At 45.3% G+C, this 16865-nt stretch overlaps 1 protein-coding gene and 1 long non-coding RNA gene across 4 annotated transcripts in view; one reads left to right on the forward strand and one right to left on the reverse strand.

The window, feature by feature from the left end:
• The window catches only part of ST6GAL2 (ST6 beta-galactoside alpha-2,6-sialyltransferase 2), a 210316-nt gene that overhangs the window by 127351 nt on the left and 66100 nt on the right, over positions 1–16865 (forward strand). The window contains exon 1 of one of the 3 annotated variants that reach the window (XM_080377432.1): positions 15120–16190. The exons of 1 other annotated variant lie outside the window; for it this stretch is intronic. The gene's annotated coding sequence lies outside the window, so the exon portion shown is untranslated. Of the gene's footprint in view, positions 1–15119; positions 16191–16865 lie in introns of those variants that run through there. One more of the 3 variants, XM_080377433.1, reaches the window with a different exon arrangement.
• Positions 1737–15207, reverse strand: LOC308059713. The gene is made up of 2 exons (XR_013926383.1): positions 9435–15207; positions 1737–9357 (listed from the first exon to the last, which is right to left on the reverse strand). It is a non-coding gene; the product is annotated as an uncharacterized lncRNA (long non-coding RNA).

The raw sequence follows: 16865 nt of genomic DNA on the forward strand, positions 1-16865 counted from the left end.
TTGAATCTGTGCCTTTTCCAGGAAGGTCTTGGCCAGATGCCCTTTCCTAGATTTTCCTCTTAGAGGAGAATGGCTGCTTGGCAGATGATGGACTGATGGCCGCAGAACCTGTTTCTTCATAATCCTCATAGCCCAGAGCAGGATACACACTACTGAACCCTTTACCACCCAGCAGCTCTTTGGCTACATTCATACCAAGTCTCAGCCCTGAGTCAGTAATGGTCCACGTGCATTATTTCTCTTGGTTACGTTTCTGTGAAGTGTGGCTGTCAGTTAGATGCATGTGAAGACGCTGCAGTTCTCAACTGAAAGAAGAGGTTGTGCATCGAGGTCTGTACTCCACCCTGCTTCTGTAGGAAGCATTTCCCTCATAATGGATGAACAGCTTGTTCATAATTAAACCTAGCACAGCAACAGCCCTTAGTCTGGTTTATTGTCTGCCATCTTCCTATTGAAGAAGCATCAAGGCGAGGGCAAGCAATGGCCCAATGGAAAAGGCGTGAAAGCATACCTTTATCAAGTTCAAGTGTTGCAAATATGCCTTGGGGGAGGAAGTGGACATTTTAACTGAACAGATCCCCTAGAGTCAGAGGCACAGGAGGGGAGACATGCCCCTAGGTGGAGATCCTTTTGGTGAGGTACATGCACCGGACCACAACCTTGTTTAAGCATTTAATCTCACCTAAAAGAGCTGTGGAAGCATCCTGGCAGCTGCGGGGTCAGAAAGGACATCCTGGAGCTGGGCTAGCCTGTAAGGTTTTCCTTTATTTCTGTGCATCTCTCTGTAAATGCAGAAACTCCACCCACCATTGGGCTTTGGACCACAAAAATCAAGTCCATCTTTCCTTTTACTTTCACTTTTCTCTGTTGATCAGAGTGATTTTAGGACAATCAGCAAAGAACAGATGCTCCATTTCCCAGTGAAACAATAAGCCATAAAAGAAGCTTGCTGGAACATTCTTGCAATTCCCACCATGTCCCTCGAGACTTGGGGAGTAACTGAGTGCTTCCACCCTAAACAGCATGTACCACTTTGATGTTGGTCATGTAGGGCATCAGCTGAGAGAGATGTCCTCTAGGGACCGGTGTTAAGCAGCGTTTCCTGAGTGTGCTACACAGTGATGGGGGGGGGGGGGGGGGGGGGGGGGGGGGAGGTTCAGGCCTCCTGCAACGTTGTAACAAGAGCCAAGAGGGAATATGATTTTCCAAGGCTGGGAGACCACTTCAAAGCAAAGGCTGAATAACCGATGCTCCCATCTAGTGGTGGAACTGTACCCAATGGCTTAGACACATCAGGCACTAACCTGAGCTTCCCAGGGGTTATGGAGTTGGATGGACCATGCCACGGGACAGTGCCGCCCCTGGGAACTTCTGTAGGGCTTTGCAGTCTATGATAGACACTCATACACTTTCAAAAGCTCAGGAGAAACCAAATAGTAATCTCAGTTAAAACTACAGAATTAGTAATAATAAATAAAAAAAGATAACATCAGGACCAAAGGTTCTTTCAAGGCAGAGGAAGTGTGGAACAGCAGTCCCAAAATTTCTTAAGTGACTTCCAGTGAGATGTAGACGCCCACATTATCTTGGCTTTGGTTCCTAAAGCATGAAGGCCCCTTTCAAAATGTTATCCAAGGTTAGTAATTAGCAACACATTATGATTTGTGTTGTTGTTATGTTGATCACCATGTAATTAATATGCTAATGTTCTAATGCGCTGCTGAACTTATAATTACTGGCCAGAACAAAAATGCTTTTTTTTTTTGTTTGTTTCTGTTTTAGTTTACATCTGAAAGCTTACAGCGAGAGGTGAACAATTACCATATGCTCGATTTGTGACACTATTGGGAGTCACCCCATGACACTATTGTAAATCGCTTCACGAGGTCTGCTCAGTTCTTCCTAATATGCTTACTTTCAATTGTTATGCTTGGAGGCTGAGCAGATCAGCAGGAAAATGGTGCTGTTCTTTTCACTGGATCTTTGTTTTAAAGACACAGCTGCTGCCTACAGGATATACCCAGAAGCAAAATTCATTAATGATGCTGAGACAGTATTTTGTCACAAGAATAGCTGTACAATTGGGAAAGAACTTTAAAATATCATTTCTTGTTAGACTGTAATTGTCACTGCTCTCTTTTGACTCCACTGCCCTTTTTTACTATACCTACATACAATAATGCAAATAGCAAATAGTTCTAACACCAGTCTCGTATATGCACTTTCCAACAACACATTTCAGAGCACTTCACACTACCGTAATCCCTATTTTGCAGAGTCATAATTCTCAAATCTTGGTCCAGTGCCACCTGTGATAGGGCTTAACATGAGCCACAGGACAGGACGCTCCTTGAGAGGACAGAGTATTCTGGAGTCCATGCCTACTGTAGGTGAGGGACAGAAAGGCAGCTCTTCTGACAAGCATTAGGAGTTCAAGGAAGAAAAAAAGCTTGGCTTGCATTTCACTGGAGGTCACAACTGAGAAGGAACTACAAATTTATTTGTTAACTTGAGTAGGAAGAAGAGGGAGCAACATGGAGAGTGCTTAGCTATATATTAGCTGAATATCTAAACTGTTCTCTCCAAAAAGATAATCCAGTATTGGCAACCCATGAATTTAATGACTCGGTAAAAGATCGAAAGTGAACCCACGGAATGGTTTATGACAGGTTTGTTAATGAAGGAATCTGTGTTTATTGATAGGGATGAAATTAATACAATACTAGGCAGTCTTTGAGAAAAATTCAACAAAAACTAATTCAGGTTGACTGAAATTAAGCCAAAAGCACTGCTAAAACTATTGGGATGAGGCAAGTGCATGCAGATGATAAACTCCATTTCCAATCAAAACACAGCTGGCAGTGTATGCATCTTATGTGGAGGTTATACACCTGTAAATGAAGGGAGAGTCTGCAGCAAATAAATGAGAACTCACAAACACACTGGGTGGCTGTCATAAGAAGTTATGCTGCCAGAGTAAAAGAAAAATCACTCTGCAAAATGAAAGCAATGCAAAAGAATGCATAGGTAGCAAACAAATGAGAGACGCTGCCTTAGTGAAGAATCAAATTAAGGAAAGTAAACACCTAAGCATCAGAACTAATGTCACTTTGTCACTAAGGGACCAGGTGTCACTGGTAGAGATTATTCCTAGGATGAAGTGCCACTGCAAGGCCCAAGCAGAATTCCAGTGCACCAGTCAAAATAATGCTTGCAAATGTCCATAGGCAGTCGCAGCTCTCACACCTTGCACAGATGTCAACCAGGGATTTTTTGATAAAGGACAGAACTGCTAATCGTCATGTTAAGTGTGTCCATAAGCACACTGCATGCACAAATACATATGGATCCAATACTCAGGTTGTAAAAAACTGCCATTCCTGCACTAAAAACCTGAGAACTTCAGGATGCCAGGATACAACGTGGTGTAAATCTGTGTCATGCTCCAGAGAGCTAAGAAAGGAACAAGTGCATCATCAGAATGAAATATTTTCATCCTGTTCTTTCTGTTTAGGATAAGCCTAACAAATTGGCAAGAGATTATGCTGCTGTTGCATGTTGAACTTAAAAATATATTAAGGAGGGCAATTTATCTTGCCAAGTTTCTAACTAACCTTTCAGAAGTCTTGGTAAAACTAAGATCTCTTGGAGATTGGGTTTCAAGGGGATGCTGGCTGGAATCCACCTTCATTGAAATAAAGTAACTAATAAAAATTCAGATGGATGCATCCAGGCAATGACTTGTGGCTCTGTTACTGCAGGTAGGGCAGTGAGTGGTTTATGTATGCAGCTGTTCTACCTCTACAGTAATAACCTATGCATAGATTGAAAAAGAGAGGTATTCAATTGTGTTTGGCTGTGAGGGTTTCCATCAATATGTGTGTGGGAGAAAAGTGATTAGGGAATCTCATCATATGTTACCAATGCTGGCTGTATTGCAAAACCATCTGAAAAACCCAGTCTATATATATTTTTATTCCTATTTGAATAATATGGCTTGTCATTAAAAACCAGGGCTCTAAAATACATACTTTAAGCAAATTTTAATTTTATATTAATTTAATATATTTTGTTGTTATTTTACCCCTGTTAGGAAAGGGGAAGATGTAAAGGATCCAGAGGCGGTGCTACAATAAACGTATTTTCATTCATTTCAGTACAAAATTGGTATTGCTGGTGACAGAGAATCATCGGTGAATAAAGTGACCTTGAAACCACCAATCGTGTGAGGCATTAACAAGAGGGAAGACATGACAAAAATGACAGAACATTTGACTGTTTATTTTCACCTCCCCTGCATTCCCCTGTCAAAGGATGAAGAACAGAAAAGCATGGCATCTGTGCTTAGGAAATGTCTATGAGCATTAATTAGTTATAATGCTAGTCCTCTGTGTGCTGGATGTGGTGTCAGTCTCTCACAAACACTTTACTCATTCCACTATCATCAACCCAATTATTTGAGATACTTCTCGGCAGGTGTATACAACGCATTCTTTCAAAAGCTTCTTTGTGATGAAATATTCTCAATGGCTTAATGCATATTCCCTTATGCCACAGACTGTTAAAAGCCCAGTCACATCCCCAGTTCAAAAGCCCCTCAGTAACATTCAAGCTGACAAGACAGCAAGAGCCAGCCACAATGACAAGAAAATTGTAACTTTTCTACTGAGGCCAAACAAACCACTCGAAAGCATGCCACAGCCTAAGTGGGTTGAACTCTATCTTTGCCTCATCCTCTGGCTTTAACATGCAGAGTGTCAAGTCGAGGTGGAAGCACTTGGAAAAGTGCAGAGCAGCACGACTTGGAGCTTCTCTCTGGACAGTGTGGCTGTGGGAGAGAGCACACACCTGGCACAGGTTGGCATGCTCTGAGACAGCACCACCAGCTTGCAGCAGCCTGCCAAATAACAGCATCTGCTAAGGTCAGCAGGAGAACACTGCACCCTGCTTGGGGTCCTATTTTATCCTGTGTGCCAGGAAAAACTCTCTATATTCTAAGGGTCTCCCATGGTTCAGGTGAGACCTGTAGCTCTTGAAGAGATTCTCCTGTGCCTTTGTCCTGCTGCAGCCACACATAAGTCTTAAAGCAAGGGCTCAGCAAACACCAAAACCACATCACAAATAGCCATATATATGTCAGCCCACAACTACTGGTACTGCAACTCCATCCTTGGTACCTGGGTGCACGTGTTTTACTTGCAACAATAAAAAAACCTCCCCTTGCAACAACAAAAAAACTCCCCATGCCTAGAATGAAAAAAAAAAAAAAAAAAAGATGCCTCCATTAGTGCTGGCACATTGGGTGTTTTATGTTATGTGTTCAGACACCAGGTTTTACAGCTGACTTCCACAAAGGCAGGTGACAGTGCACAGTACTGGGAGATGGAGCCCCCTTCATTTGTTTCACTCATACCTCATTAAAATCCTACACTTTCCCATCCACTGCTAGAGACCAATCTGCTCCCATTGTACAAAACAATGAGAAAACTGTAAATGAGAAACCTGGCTACAGATATTTAGGAAGCCCCTGCCAAAGGTTGCTCGATTTATCCACAGTGCAATGTATATGCTTTACAGATGTGGAATATAATTAATGGGGAATATTACCTGTCTTCATTTTTAAAGCTGTTGTTTCAAGATGATGTCACATACAGACAATACTCCCTGGCTAAATTATACTCCCACGGTAGCAGCGAGGGAAGAAATTTAGAGCTGTTTGCTGCACAAGCTCAGGTCCCATTGCTTCATCTTGCAATAGAAATGACATACAAGTAGGCTAGCTTATGCACAGACCTTTGTCTTATTTGCAGTTCTTTTGTACTCCAATTTTCATATATTATGGGGCAGTCAGACCAAAACCATGTTGTTGTTATAGCCATGTACAATCTGTTCTTTCTGCTTTGTGAATGTTTACTTTATAAAGCTGTTCGTCAGAAAGGCAGAGGACAAACAAGAGAAGCTCATTTTATATTGCTAAAACTAAATTCAGACCTGATAAGAGACACACAAAAGTGGTGCAGCAGTCCTTGCAGTTAGGTGTTTCATCCTGCCTCTGGGTTTGATGTTGCCTCAATAGAAAATAATAGCAAATTCCCATTGATCCCAGGGTTAGAAAGCAGGGCTTGACTTCAAAATGTCAGCTGAACAGCTCTCCGCTGAGTGGTGACATTTCTGGCTCTCAAACCCTTCATTAGGATGGTATGCTCTAAGAGACTTTGCTTTTCCAAGAGTTTTCTGGCTTGTTTCATACTTAATAAACTCACTGTGCAATCATGGTGTTCCTGCTGCTATGGGAGGTAGCCCATGGATGATATACATCCCCACAAATTCCCACCAGGAAGTGCAGATGCTGTATTATAATGCAGGTATATTTACAACTACTCTCATCCTGCCTGAGACTCGCTAGGCTTCTCTGTATTCCATCAGGATTTATATGTTTCTACATTATTTAAATCTCAGTGTGCTCCTGCATCATCTCTGGTGCCAGGTACTTGGGCACATTTCCTTGGTCTTACAAATGCACCTTGGTCTTGCACAGGTGCATGACTTCATTGATACCAGGATCTCCCATAGACCCAGAGCTTAGACTCCCTCTTTTCCCAAACTCTACCTGCTGTAATTTTAATTTGGGGTTATGACTTTCTTCCTCTGGGATCAGGTGGTAGTTGGAGCAAGAGGGCATTACTGAGGTCAAAGAAAACCATCACTCTTTGCTTTAGTAAATACAAGAAATACATAGATCTAAATGGAATAGCACTGTAAACTCAAACTCACATTCACCACACTCTCCTTACAATTCGGAATCTTTCTAATCTTTAGATCAAAGCTTTGCCCTGCTTTGCCTTGCCTCGCCTTCCCTTCTAGGCAATCTTTCAGCTCTCACTTCCAGGGATTTTTCCTCTTTCTCCAAATGGCTGGTGAACAATCCTGACCTTAGCAGCACTTCCCGCTGACTTGACCTGTTCAGACTTTGGTAACAGACTCAAATAATTGTCCAGTTATTTAAGGTATAGCAGCCAGTTATTAGCCCAAGAGGATTTCCATGTAACGGGGAAACACAGATGTTTAGCACTTCCCCCTTACTAGGTGTGTCACTGCTCCTCTTAGTCTTCCTCTGGCGGGCAGATGGGCCCAATGTTCCAAGGGCTGCAATCTGATATAGATATGTATTCATGGTCCCTGATGAGAAACAGAATAAATTCTGTATGGAGGCCCCAGATTGATACCATTGTTTGTTGCAAATTTCCCAGATGTTATGATTCAAATGTTTTCATGATGCAGGGAAAAAGAGCACTTTCTCTGCAGTCAGAGGAACTCAAGGCTTTCCAATTATGGTCACACAGTCAGACTTATTAGCACAAAATTTAATTTGAGTTAATCAGACTGAGGTGGGTAGAGCGCGAAATTAACTTGACTTTCATTTTGCACCGTACAGTAAACCAACTTGGTGAAATCAGTGTAGAAATCTGAGCTGTGAATGATGGATGAGATTAAAAAAAAAAAAAAAAAAAGAAAAAGAGAGAGAATAAACAGTGTTGTGTAATCGTCACTGCACTGAAAGGGACACAATATTCAATTCAGTTGTTTGGAGAAATGCTTTACTTCCCTGGCAAATCACAGGGCACGTTGCTTTCAGCTGCACCCATATTTTGCCACTGAAGCTGAGAACAGAGTTTGGACCCAAATGTTTGCCTTTAGCATCCCCTCTGTTCTGAGAGCTATGTATGCTTGGTTGATCTTGCCAAGAATTTTTCAAACTGTTATAAAACCACATTAGTTTCAATGAAATATTTCCATTCAAGTCCACACAGTTCAAGACTCTCGTTCAAAATCCAGAGGGAAAGAGAAGCATTTAATAGAGGCAAACCAGAAGCCACGAGGTGTCCAACTGGGATATGGGTTTCAAGTGTTTGCTCCTAGTGAGGAAGAGGAAGAACATACACTCGGAAATCTTCCACATCCCAGAGGAGTACGCTGACGGCTGGCTCTTCTGCAGTACTGTTTTCCCTTGAACTTATTCAAAAGGCTTCTGTTTCACTTCAATGAAGAACAAAGTCTTGACATTTTCTTTTTCTTTTCTTCTCTTGTTTTCAAACCAGAACTCTATTTTCCAGCCAAGGCTAACATTAATTCCCGACTCTCTGCCACCTTTCCTGTGTGGCTAAAATAAATGTTTGGGAGGTGGAAGCTGCCGCATACACTGGAACCACAACTGCCTCCACCTGAGCCATTTCCTTACAAACAAAAGGAAAAACGAAACAATGCTGCTCAAACATTGGCCTCCAACTTTTTTTCAGTAATATTTTAACACTTTTTCCCACCCCTTGACATAAACAGAGAGATTTCTGTCTCAGAGGAAGCTGTAAATTTGAGAAGGGTACTGGCACAGCAAAAAAGCTGCAGGAAAGCTTGGAAGATAAAAGGGATATTTTGGGGGCAGGGGAGGGAAACAGAAAGACATCAATTTCCTTCGACAAGAGCACAGACAACTGAGAAATAGTAAAGTACAATTCTTGGGGAGAAGACCTGCGTGAGAGAGGGACTGGGGCAACTCCAGCTGGGGGAAGAGTCAGGAAAAGGGATATGTCATTACAAGTGAAGTGACAGTGCCCAAATGACACCTACCTCCTGACAAGAGGACAATCCTGCTTCTGTTTATACCCAGCACTGTATACAGGAGCAGAATGTTTCCTGCACAAAATGGTCTTAATTTTTTTTTTTCCCCAGGGGAAGAGTAAATTTTATCACCAAGCGGGAAACACTGCTTACTGTTTACTATCTTTAAACCGTGAGATGTGGTGGAAAAGAAAGACTTTGATTAAAGTTGCCTTTTCAATGCCTACTCCTTGCAGGAAAGTGACACCATTTCAAAACACAGCTTTTCTTATATGCCTCTATTTACTTTCCCATTTTTCATATAATAGCTTCTATTCTAACCAATTTCAGCGACATATTTAACATCTTTGCAGATGTAACTGTGACATATTCAAGAGCCTTGCAAAGTAGGATAAAGTTGTATGGTATCTTCTGTGTCTCCAAAAATGTGGCGAACACAAAATCAACCAGCTCAAAAGTTGTTTTCCCAGACTAACGTCAGAACTCCTGCCTTTATTGTTTAAACAAACCAGGTAATGTTTGCACTGTAAAGTTCTGATCTGAAAATACCAAAGCAAGGTAGGAACAGGTTTTGCCAACTCTTCCTATTAACAGTGGAGGGTAAAAATTGCTAACTCGCTTTGTGACACTAATTGGCTAAACCCCCCATACTTTACATATGTTTTTAACTGTCTTAAAAGATGTATTTGCATAATCTAAGTATGATACATAGCATGTATGTATGCAAATAGCCATTTCATACTTTGAAATTAATTTCTTTGAAATCTATGAAATGAAAATATTTTGAAATACTTTTTCATTTCATATTTCATACATACACAGCCCTGTTCATATTTTTTTATTATTTGTCTTAAAGCATTTGGAAAATATGCACGATGAGCACAGCTTTGCTATACTGATCTATCTGTACTCCTCTGCAGTGGATATCGAGTTGTGGGGTTCTTTTAGGTTATGTACAGCAGAAAGCAAGGCAGCATTTCCCAGTTCAGCTACAAAGTTACGTGAAACAACGTACTAGCAATAACTAGCTCTGAGGCAATGAAAAACCAGCAACCAAGCTACTCCTGGGAAAGGTCCTTTGCATTTTAAATCAACAAGAAAATGATGACCCATTTTCAAAGTACAAATTAATTCCTGTCAGAAAACTCATCGGTCCCTAACCAGGTGAAACCAGTGTACATGACTTCTGCAAAGCTGCAATCCCACTTCAGGCTATGAATCCTGCCCTTGATTGCACCTGATCCGAGAGACGCTTCCCTGCCTGCAGGAACATTTCACATTGCCTTTGAACAGCAAGTGCCCATATGTAGCAGCCAGGTGACACTAGGAGGGACACTTGAAGTAGGAGCAGGCACCGAGGATAAATTTTTGAGAGCTTTATGATCAAATGGTGTCGGGAAACTTGTTTTGGACCCTTCAGTTGCACCTGATAAACCCTTAATCTATGGAGATGGCAGCTGGCTGTGGCAGTCAGGACAGCCTGAAGGATCTTCTAGATCCCTTCAGGTACAGGGACTCTAAATCAAACCTCCCCAGCAGTCAGCGGGAGGTCAGAGACAGGGAAGTCATCCATGCAGGTGCACAACTTGCTGCGGCGCCCTGTGCTGCCTGGCTGAAGGGCTGAGCATGCTGCCCTGGGCTCTTTCTGCACAGGTCGGGCTGCCTCTGAGCGGGCACGTGCTGCAGCCCCAGGCTGGGCAGAGAGGGCTCTCTGCCTGCAAGAGTTTCAGGGAGTGAACATGTATTTCCCTCCCTGCTGATAACGCCATCCTGGCAAATATGTACTTCTTTGGAAGGAGGTACCCCACTGTACGTTGAGAAAACTGGCGTTTCCAAACCGTTTTTTTCCTCCATTCTCCTGTCCTGATGATTCAGCAGATGCAGCACTTCTTTCTTTTTCTTCGAAAACCTGCTATATAAAAACATGTTCATTTCAGTTAACCTTTTCAACCAAGAAGCCAGCCCACTGCAGCTCATCAGTAATGCCTCCATAAATCACAGCTGTGCAGAGAGCAGGCAGAGATTAATTCTAAGTAATTTTGTGTGTAAAATTTGCTCCAAAAGTCATCTATCTCTAGACGTTTATTTACATATACAGACTATCCAGGTTTTGAATTCCAGTGAAGGTTTGCACTGACTGATTTTTAATAAAAATTGTCTAAAGGCTGCAAATCGCTTTAGCATCCTCAACTTCCATTGAAAGGAAGTTGACAAGGAGTCAGGGCACAGAGCACCCAATGAGTGCTGCTGATAGTAATAAATAACCAGGGGGTAAATGGATGGAAACTTCCAGCGCTTTGGCAGAAAAACGGGTGAGAAGATTGCTTGAGTTCATCAAAGCAGCCAGCTTTCCAGTTTCCAGGATCGTTTTACTGCCCATGTCCTTGGGATGCTACAGTCTTTTGCTTGTGAAGGCTCTGTGATCTCATTAACATGAAGGACAGGGATTTACAGTGTTTGTGACTTTAACTGTGTGACTCTGCCTATGATGTTCATGCAGTGCCATGAAAACACCGGCTAGAGAACGACAGCTGAGATCGGTGGGATGGAGCACCAGAGGGTAGGGAAAGGAGCTCCCTGCCCTGCTCATGTTGAAGTGCCCTACCCTGTTATTCGTTTGTTTTACAGATTCAGCTGAAGGTTACCTTTTTTGAAGCTCGGGGATAACTTCTGCAGTAATGTGACAATGAGCAGAAAAATCCAAGCTGAAGATAGCGCAGGCACCTTGGTCTTTTCATTTCAGCTCTCTACTGTTTCTTATGAATCTGGCTCCTCGACAAGGAGAAGTCATAGAGGTGATTTGCATGTGCAAGGGAGTAAATGGGCAGGTGACCCTGCTGTGGCTGAAAGTCCATACTGTAGGCATGGAAGTTCAAGCTTCCTTTCTCAGGCAAACATGAGGGAGAAAGCAAGGAATAGGCTGTGACTCTGCTTACTGGCTTCCACATCTGAGCCAGCGCTGAAGAGTAAGAACTGTTGATTAATACAGGTCAGGTCAACAGTAAGTTAGCACTTCCCCTCAAGAGCAGAGAAAACTAGAAAGAAACTGTGTCCCTCATATCTCTGAGTATGGGGCTGCTTCAGAGACGGTGCAGCTCACACTCAATGGGAGGCTCCAAATTCACACCCAAATTGCATTTCCTACTGCACCTTGCTGAGACACAATGAACACTGCCCTGCAACCGGGCTGGTCCCTCAGAAACACATGCAATAGAATGCATGTTTCCTCCAGGGATGGTGTATGCCATGCTGGCAAACACCCTCCCCTTCTGTTTTTTGCCCGTCTGTTCCGTGCAAACAAAAGGAGCTCTTAGAAAAACCTTGTGCACACACCAGTATCTGTCAGCCAGGACGCCACAAGCCCTGTGAGCCCAGCCAAATATACACATGCATCTGAAACTAAACCACCTCCCCACTGAGTCAGGGAGGATTTCATCAGAACGTTTCTGAAGGGCAAAGGAACAGTTTGCTTTGGAGAGAAGGCAATTTTACCAATCACCTGCCATGAGACAATATGAGAAAAAGAAACCAGGCCACTCTCTTTCCTCAGGGAGAGCTGTTAATTGAGGTCTGTAGGCTCCGATCCTAAATCCACATCCGCATCTGAACAACTGCAACACTGAAATGCATCTGAGGTGCACAGAAGCCAACATCTTCATAATAAGCCAGTATCTCCAGCTTATTAAAATCCTGCTTGATGATTAGAAACAAAAGGCAGGTCAGCACTAATGAGAAACACAGCATGTGACGACTGCAGGTCCCTCTGGGTGCAGCAGGACAGAAATGCCGGGCCAGAAGAGCCTTACCCAGAGACAGTGCTGCTGAAGAACCAGGAGATTACCACCTCCAGAGGTGCCGAAGGGAACAGGCTGCAGCATGCTCCTTCCTCCCCTGTCCCAAACAGGGGTGCCATGCCCCCTGCAAACTGAGGGTTTGAGGGATAGCAGAAAAAGAGCAGTAGCCCACCTAACCACCCTCCCAGACTAATGGCAGAAAACCGTCTTGGGGAATCACGAGAAGTGGGAGATGCGTGACCTGTGGGTACCCAGTGCTTACTCACTGATGTAGCCTTAAGAGCAACTCTTTCATCCAAAACCAGAGTATTTCTGAAATAAAATTGCAATTACTTGGATGAAACTCAGCTTTGGTAAAGTCAATGGAAAAAATCCCTTTTACATCAGTGGAGCCGTATTAGCCAAGGATATATTTTGAAAAGGTTGAATGATTTTTTGCTTGAGCTTTAAGGATCTCTGTGTACTGTACCCTGCCAGTTTAAATGATGACCACAAAGATCTGTTATAAAACTTTTTCCAGGAGAGGCGAAAGCTTTCTCTGTGTCACCATTTTTAATATACTGTGACTCTTGCTCATAGTAAATTAGGTTATTTATCCTCTTTATTTATATGCACTGCTCTAACACTGTAACAAAACAAAGTGATAGATGCATCTATACCAGTTGTCAAACTCAATAACAAAGCAACAGCAACTGTGTGTAACTTTACCCTATTGTTATCAATTTCTATAAAAGACAAATTCTTCAAGCTGTGAATACGTGAAAGTATATTTTTTACCATTCTGGTCTTGCCAGCAATTACTTTGTCCTCTGATCTCAAACCCTTCCCCAGGCTGCTTCAACATCACAGGGGCCTGATGCTGATGTCACCGACCATACTCCAATTCACTTCCCTGGTTTCCAGGGAAGCTGATCTTTATTAAAGTGCTAAAATTGGAGACAGAATTGGGCCAATGGTCAGAAACACAGGACGCAGAGCTCTTCCATTTTGGAGTTCAGAGTCGAAGCCAAAAGCAGAATGTCAAAGGCAGAAGCAAACCTTATTGGATTGCAGACTAACTCTGCCTGCCTTCTGCAGATAAAGTTTACATTTAGATGTGTAGGGGTGACTCCCACTGCAGTCAAAAAAAATTGTGCTCAACCAGCGTAATTTGTCACCAACCCGACGGCCCATTCTGGAAGGCTTTTGCTGAAAGAGAGGGAAGTCTTTGGGCAACCAGCTCCCCTGATACTGTGTTTAAGCTATCTCAGACTCCCATGTAGAGTATCTTAGTGCTACAGCTTCCTTGTAACGTTCACTTAATTTATGTTACTCATTTACATTCTCTTCCAAACTGAAATTCTATTTCACTGGTATATTAAAAATAAGTCTACTGAAGAACAGCACATTTTAAAATAGTAACACATAGAGAAATCTGTAGAGTTCTACAAATGTAGATTCCTACTTCAAAATTAATTAAATAAATTCAAAAAATTGAGTAAGCAGTATCTACTTTTCACTTCATTTCTTAAAAGATGTGCTTATGGTTTATTGCATGAGCCAGCACATCATTTTATAGACAGATGCAGCAAGCCCAGGCAAAAAATTACTGGCAAAATATCCATCCCTTAATTGCTAATTATGTTTATAAATTTAGATTTCTGAATGAATGCTATACAGGACTACCCCCCAAGCAGCAGTGTGCCCATAGAACCAATCTGTGGATGTATCTACATCGCAGTCCCTTTCAATAGCATTTCCGTTGCTTTTATCACGTGTGTAAGACAACCCATTTGCATCACATCATATTACTCCGATAAATGAGGATTTTTATATTTTTGGAGAAATTACCTCTAGGTTTGAAATTTGTTTTCACAATGTCCTGGGCTGAGGGGAAAAGAATGTTAATTTTATTCATTAATTGCTTTGCAATTCATGAAACTTCTCAGTTAAATGGAATAAGTGGATGAACTTCTCTGGGATTTACAATCATCTGCCTTTGGCATGGAGTGCTATTTCAGCAATCGTATTTTTTAAACTGTTAACCTATTCTTGATTGTGTTTCATCTTCCGCATCCTTGTGATGCTACCTCTTAATTTAGCAAATTGCCTTTTTTTTTTTTTTTTTTTTTAGTTTCGTACAAACTGTTTTGATTTCCACGCTTGTTTCATAGCTTCGAAGGCATGCCTTTCGCAGGCATATTGTTCCGATCATCTTACCCCTCACAAACCCGGGCACAAAGAAGCTCCAGTCTTAGACGCATTCACACAGATGCTTATCTGAGAGCACAGATTCCATACAATAAAGGTTATTTATCATTATACTGATTATTTGTAAGCGAAGACTTACTTCAGACTATTTGCAAACTAAACTGCTATTCAATCAGAACAAAGACAGTAAAATATGCTTTGAGGTATCTTTAGCTGTTCAGCAAGCCGAAGAAAGGGTAGCAACGATTGCACTGCAAGCATTCCCCTTTCTCCGTGCCGCTGCACGGACCCCGGCAGCGCGGCAGGGCGACCGGCACGGCTGGGGTCCGGCGGCTCCCGGGAGGGACTAGTCACCGCGGGTCCTTCAGCATCTCTCTGGTCCCCCCCTCGCCTTTCTGCTCCAGCAGTCCCGCACCGCACTGTTGTTTCCACCCGCTTTACGAGCCAGTTAATGTGTTTCTTCTCAGGAGACCTTTAAGCTTAAAATATTTCCTTAATTAACGCAGCCTGATCTTCAAGAGCCGAAGCTGGCTGGCGGCGCGGCCCCGCCGCCCCGCTCCGTGCCGCCTCCAACTTCCCGGGCCGCCCAGAGGGCGACCCCCGCCGCCTGCCCGGCCCCCCGGGGTCCCGCAGCTCGGCAGCCGCGGCGCTGCCGGAGCCCCCAGGCGCCGCGTTCCCGGCTCGGCAGGCGAGGGGGCCCGGCCCCCGCCCGCTCGCCTCTCGCCCCCCGCCCCCCGCTTTGAACTTCTCCAGCGCAGACCCCTGAAGGTGCGGCGCGGCTCCCCGCAGCCCCGCCGCGACCACGGGGGTGCAAGGCGCAGTGCGCCCTCCCCCCGCTCCAGCCCCGCGCCATCCCCCCGGCCAGCGCGGGGACGGTGCCCCGCCGCCCCGGCCCCCGCCGGGAAGCCGCCCCGCTGCCCCGCCGCCTCCCGCCCGCGCGGGGGAAGGTGCGGGCGCTGCCCCCCTCGCCGGGGTGCCCCCCGCCCGCCGCAGCGCCCGCCCCGCCCGCCGGGGCCGCCCCGCCCGCCGCCGCCCTTCCCGAACAATGAGCCGGGACGGCGCGGCACGGCCCCGGGGCAGCCCCGGCCCCAGGCAAGCGGCCCCCCCGGCCCGGCAGCCGGCGCAGCCTCCCGCCCCGCCGCCGTAGCGCTCGGCTCCGCCCGCGAGGTAACGGGGCGGGGGCGCCCCCATCCCGGGAGGGGCGGGGCGGGGCGGCGGGCGCTCGGCCGCGTGCGGGCAGCGGCGGGGGCGGCCCCGGCGGGCGGTGGCTCCGCGGGGCGGGGGGGGGGGCGGCTCCCGGGGGTGGGCAGCGCCCGGGGGGGCGGGGGGCGGTGCCGTGCCACGCCGCAGCCGCCGCGAGCCGCCCGTGTCACCTCCCGGCGCCGGTGGCGGTGCCGCTGCGATCCGGCGGGAGCCCGGGGTGCCGCCCGCCCCCCGCGGCTGCCCGCGCCCTGCGCTTTGTGCGTGCGGCGGCCAGCACCATGCGGGGGGAGCGGCGCCGCGTGGGAAGCGGCGAGGCGGAGCGCCCGCGCCGCCCCGGCTGCTGCACCCCGGGGGGCTGCCCCCCCCGAGAGCCCTGAGCGCCCGGCGGTACGTACGGCCGCCCGCGCCGCCCGCGCTTCTCGTCGGGGGGGTATTTTTATTTTTGGGGGGCGGGCGGTGGGGGGCGGGAGGGGGGGTTGCTGCTGTGCAGCGTTTGCTGGAAGGAAAATCCTATACGTGAAGCCATACGGATTCTCGGTGGCATGGCTTAGCGGCTTCTTGGCTTAACAGTTTTCAGGCGGGGAGAGTGCAGGGGGTGTTTTCAGTAGGGTTCGCCTGCCCGAGAAGAGGTTGAATAGATATGTTTGGAGAAGCAGCGCTTTCCAGGAATTTAAATGAGACCTTTTTTTGTGGTTGCTTTTCGAGGCTATTCTGTTAGTTCTCTGTTTGCTTTTGCAGATTGCGCTTATAAATAGTTAGGCAGTCGCATTAGCATACAAAAATCGATATTCTTAGAGGGAAAATAAATGGTCTCTGCGAATTTACCTCTAATAAGCGGTGTAGATCACTTTTGCGGTCTCATGTATTTTATCGGGCACATTATCATCCCTAATACTCAGCTACCATTTGTAGTTTATTTTGTCATGGCGATGCGTTTCAGTCGGTACTAGAAAAATTTTTGATTAGATTACTCGTTCAAGTAATTTAGCTGGTAACTGTTGGAATAAGATTCAGTCATCTCATTTCTTCATGTGGCGAGAAATGTTAAGTGATAGGCAGGAG

This window comes from Falco punctatus (assembly GCF_963210335.1).
Source record: "Falco punctatus genome assembly, chromosome: 2".
In the NCBI taxonomy this organism is placed as follows: domain Eukaryota; kingdom Metazoa; phylum Chordata; class Aves; order Falconiformes; family Falconidae; genus Falco; species Falco punctatus.